The following is a 5,065-nucleotide window of genomic DNA, read 5'->3' on the forward strand; positions in this document are numbered from 1 at the left end:
AAATGTAGGAATTTATTTAATTGTACATTTTTGTGACTTTTGCATCTGGTACCTTTTAAAACCACTACTATGTCATACGCTTATTTTCTAAGCGTCAGTTTACATATGACGATTTAATGCTAGAAGAGCTTCTTTGAAGAATTATAGCAATTGCGTGTATCCACATAATGAGGACGTAGTAGTTTTTTAAACATAAGCTTCAAGCTAACATGTTACCAATTTGAATTATGTAGGCTGCAATGCATAGAATTCTTGGTGTGTGGCACTGCTTGATTTTGTAGTCTCAATAATTTCAAACGGTTCACAATTATTTGCGCATTGAGGAAAAAGCACCAAGGATAGTGATTGTTTTATATTACAGATGAACACAATATTCTAATCTCAACTTCCACTCAAAATCTATCATTTGTAAGGAGCATTTCTTCTTTCAGATGCTCACTTTCAGCATTCTCAGAAAAAAAAAAAAATATATATATATATATGTATATAACGCTTCACAAATTTGCGTGTCATTCTTACACAGGGGCCATGCTAATCTTCTCTTTATTGTTCCAAAAAAAATGGGCACCTTGAGATAAATACACACTTCTCAGAGGAAGAAATACAGGAAGCAAATAAATACATGAAAAAATGCTCCACAACTCTGGCCACTAGAGAAATGCAAATTAAAACAACATTGAGATACCATCTCACCACAGAAAGAATGACTATCATAAAGAAATCAACCAACAACAAATGTTGGAAAGGCTGTGGGAAAAAGGAACCCTTTATTACTGCTGGTGGGAATGTAGACTGGTACAACCACTATAGAAATCAGTATGGAGACTCCTCAAAAAACTAGGACTGGAAATCCCATTCAATCCAGCTATCCCCCTTGTAGAAATTTTCCCAAAAGAACTAAAAACATCATATCATAGTAATACATGTGTGCCCATGTTTATAGCAGCACAATTAGGCCAAATCTCAGAAACAACCAAAATGCCTATCACCTATGGAATGGATGGAAAAGATGTGGTATTTTTATACAATGGAGTATTGCTCAGCTATAAAGAAAAACAAACTTGAAGCCTTCATAGGTAAGTGAATGCAACTTGAGGCTATACTCATAAGTGAAATAAACCAGACCCACATGTGTAAATATTGTATAGTCTCCCTAGTGAAAGAACTCAAAAGAAGAAACTCCTATTACTTTGTTTTGTGAAATTCTATATTGTTTCTCATGGATTTTTATTTATTTTTTTTTTACTATTTTTCATTCTCTTTAAAAAAAAAATAAATAATCGGGTCTGCCAAATAGCTCAGCAGATTAAAGCACCTGCAAGCAGGTGCAGGGACTGGGAGTTCAATCCCCGGGCCTGCCATGCCAGCCCCACCCCTGGGGCATGCTGAGATGACAATTAAGAGTGGGCATAGTGGCGCATGTCTGTAGTCCCAGCACTTAGGAGGCTGTGAACAGGAGAATCACTAGGAGTCCGATCTAGTAGTGAGACCCTGAATCCCTGTAGACCCTTCCCTAAAACACAGAAAAATAAAAATAAATAAATAATAAAAATATAAAAGGAAGGGGCAAGAATGAGGAGCTAAATGTGTGTAAAGCAAGAAGGAAGGTTAATAGCAATGTGTTTTTTACTGTAATCATTTTTTTATTTTATGCACTCATCAAATATGTTGATCACCCTTGTAAGCTCTGCTGTCATGTGAATGTTTGAAATCTTTCATAATTTACAAAACAATTTTAAAATATAAATGAACTGTATGTTTATGATTATTTTAAATGGAGATTCTTCTCCACGTTTTAAAATCACTGCTAGTATAAAAAAAATAAAATTGGGGTTTCTTGAATTTAGTGTGAAGAAGAATTACCATTTCAAAACAGCCAATTTATAAATTCATGGGTTATTCTCAGAGATTTAAGTTGGGAAATAGACACTTGCCCACATCCCCAGAAAGCCTCACACGACTGAAGAGACACACACAGGATGACTGCCAGCACTGAACACTGTTCCATTATTGATCCCAACCTCCAACCTACCTGCTCATTTGTGAAATTCGCTATGATGGATGCCTGTTGATGATTTGAGGGGAAAGAAAAAGAAACACCTAGGGAGAGGGGGCAGAACCGGGTAAAAAGGAAGGTATCCTGTTCAAGGAGGACCTATTACATAGTACAAAACTAACACACTATGTTTAAACACTGAAAATTTCTGCAAAAATATTTATATGATTAGTCTCCTTTTGTATTGTAATTTAGATTTACTGACTTTTAATCTTAAGTGAGGTATCTAAGCTCTCTCCTAATTGAAAATTTTTTGCAGATATTGACTTGCTGTACATATATCTATGTTTTGTTAGAAAAGAGTATTACATTCTTCAAATACCATTAATGACTCACTGGTTAATCAAGAATAAGAAACATTTTTTACTCTTCTTTATCTTTTTATCTATCTCCAATTTCATGTTTAATAGGACAGTTCCCAGAATACAGGCAGAGAAAAGGAGAGGAAATTAAACATAATTACAGGAATTTTACCACAGAGTTTGGCATGGGTAGAAATTAAAACTACTAAATATTTTAATTTTATGGTAACGATTTTATTTATTCATTTTCTATTTTTTGCCCTATCTCAGCAATTACTTAGAGTTAATTCTGGCATTAAGTATCCTGTCATATTTACAAATGTCCTGCATTATACTTATTCCTCACAAACTCCTCACAAAAGCAGAATATGGAGGACATAGACCAGCTGCTGATGGCTCTATAATCCAGCTTAAAGTGTGTCATTCCTGGCACAAAATCAGTGTTTACTTCCTGTTGGTTAAACTTTGCCCCAACAGGGTACTGTCTCCACTGCAACCCAGCAAGAGCCAGAGGATAAACAAAATGAGGAGGGAGGACAACACGTGGCTTCATAGAAAGGTGTCAAAGTCGCAGGAATTGTCAAAGTCGCAGGACACTGAAAGTGGCTTTTTCCTGAGATTCAAGCTAAGGACAAGTTCACAGGCAGGGCTGAAATTGGGCCAGATTAATTCCTCAGAGTTTCTTCGAATCCATCAGTTTAGTTAAAAAAAAAAAAAGTCAAGAGTAGAAAAGACTGAAAAAGACACCAACAACACGTGTGAGGGGGAAGCACCTGGATTCTTCTTTCCAGGAGTAAAGGGGACTCTGAGAAAGTCTCTTGGATGTTGGGAACATCTTCAGTTGCAAGAAGCAGGCATCTCCCAAGCCTCGTTGGGTGCCTGCTCAGCCACGGGACACTAATCTTCCCTAGGTGGAGTGAGGAAGAAAAGAATCAGAAAGACAGCAACAAGGGAGGAGGCGGGATCATATCAAGGAGCAATCTCTTCGCACCTGGTACAGGAAAGATATGTGATTCTTCCTCATCTGGCACCAGAGCGGGGGTCACTTTTGAGCCATGTCGCACACATGGCAGCCAGGAGCCAACCTGCTCCCCAACAGCCTGTGGGTTCTCCACCAGAGGCGCGCACACAGGCTGATCCCGCAATAGGAGCTTCCCTCAGAAAGCGCCCCTCAAAGAATTCCCGTTCCCTGAAAGAACTTAACAGACGGTTTCTATTTTTGTATGCGCAGGGTCTCACTACGCAGGCAGCTAGGACTCATAGCGATCCTCCTGTTTTCATCCTCCCTAGTGCTGGAATTACAGGCATGCACCCCATGCCCGGACTCAACAGAGGGCTTCTTGTTGTTTTTTTTAAACTGGGGACCAGTGTGAGCCAGGAGGGACAGCTTTAACCCAGAGAAACCACAACTGAGGCTGAACACCCAGGAGGAACCTGTGCCGCCCTCTTCTCCCCTGTTCCCACCCCAATCCAGGGAAGCTGAGATAAGGGGAGTGGGGAAGAGGAGTGAGGAGAAGGAACCTCTGCCCACACTCTGAGAACACCGTGCCTGAGCTGAAAGGGACAGTGGGGAGGCCTGTGAGTGGGGTGCACAGCTTGCTTCAGGATGGATGGGAACAGACCTTTAGCAACCGAAAGAGATCAGAGAGCTCTGTCTGAGGTATAACTGAGGAACAGCAGGGAAAGCAAAGCAAGTTGATTAAGGCATTAATTCAAATAAGTAAACAAGACAAAATAAAAGAAAGTGTTCATACATAAGTCAACTGCAGGCTGTACAATAGATGAACTGCGCAGATCTCTGAGGATTGGGCCACAGGCAGGGTGGCAAGGAGCTGTAGAGAGGGCAGCTGGAGAGAATTCCTGGATAAGAACTTACCAGGCAAAGGTGGAGGACAAGGTGAAGCCAGGAAGAGGAGAAGCAGCAACTCGGTAATCACAGCCGATACATCTGTTCTGCTACATTGGCCCAATCAGAAAGCCACACTTACACGGGTAAACCAGCTGTCTGCTTGAACTTTTTCTTTGGAGGTTGATGCTGCTGTTTTGTTTATTTCTCTATCACTCTCTTTCTACATTCAGTATTGCAGGGTACACCATGTTCAGTGCCAAGTATTAGAATGTGGTTGACTAAGAGAAAATATAGCAAAACAGGAACACATATGTTCAAGCCACAGTGTCTGAACTCATAACATGGTTCTTTAAGTAGTAAGTGGATGAATGCCTCAGTTCTTCCATTTGTAAAATGTAATCACTATTGTGGTAGCTTTATCTCAAGATGATGAAGAGGGTTCCAACCCCTTTAACAAAGCAGAATAAATGCCATAGCTGAATAATGTGCTGTTCAGCCCTTTTAAACTCCAGGGCCTATGGTATTTTCTTCAGCACTGACTTGGCTTAATGCAATGAGTAGATTCCCTGATGAAAGTGAACTTTCTGAAGGAAAACAGGAAGTATTTGTGGGTAGGTACTTTTTAAAACTCATATGGCAGAAATAACACATTTGAGAAAAACTTCCAATTTATTGGATGAGAAACATTCTCATATGGCTCTTGGAAATGTTTTCAATGTATGAAACATAATCAAAAACAAATATTCATGTAATAGCTAATAATCTGTGATCAGGTGCAAACAGTTCACTACACACACACACACACACACACACACACACACACACACACACAGTGAATTCAATCAGTAAGTAGACCCT

At 39.6% G+C, this 5,065-nt stretch overlaps 1 non-coding gene across 1 annotated transcript; it reads right to left on the reverse strand.

Annotated features, from left to right (window-relative positions):
• Positions 1-478: 478 nt before the first annotated feature.
• LOC111816006 lies at positions 479-582 on the reverse strand. Its single transcript, XR_002820560.1, has one exon. It is a non-coding gene; the product is annotated as a U6 spliceosomal RNA (small nuclear RNA).
• Positions 583-5,065: the final 4,483 nt, after the last annotated feature.

This window comes from Octodon degus, unplaced genomic scaffold (assembly GCF_000260255.1).
Source record: "Octodon degus isolate 3935 unplaced genomic scaffold, OctDeg1.0 scaffold00024, whole genome shotgun sequence".
Taxonomy (NCBI): domain Eukaryota; kingdom Metazoa; phylum Chordata; class Mammalia; order Rodentia; family Octodontidae; genus Octodon; species Octodon degus.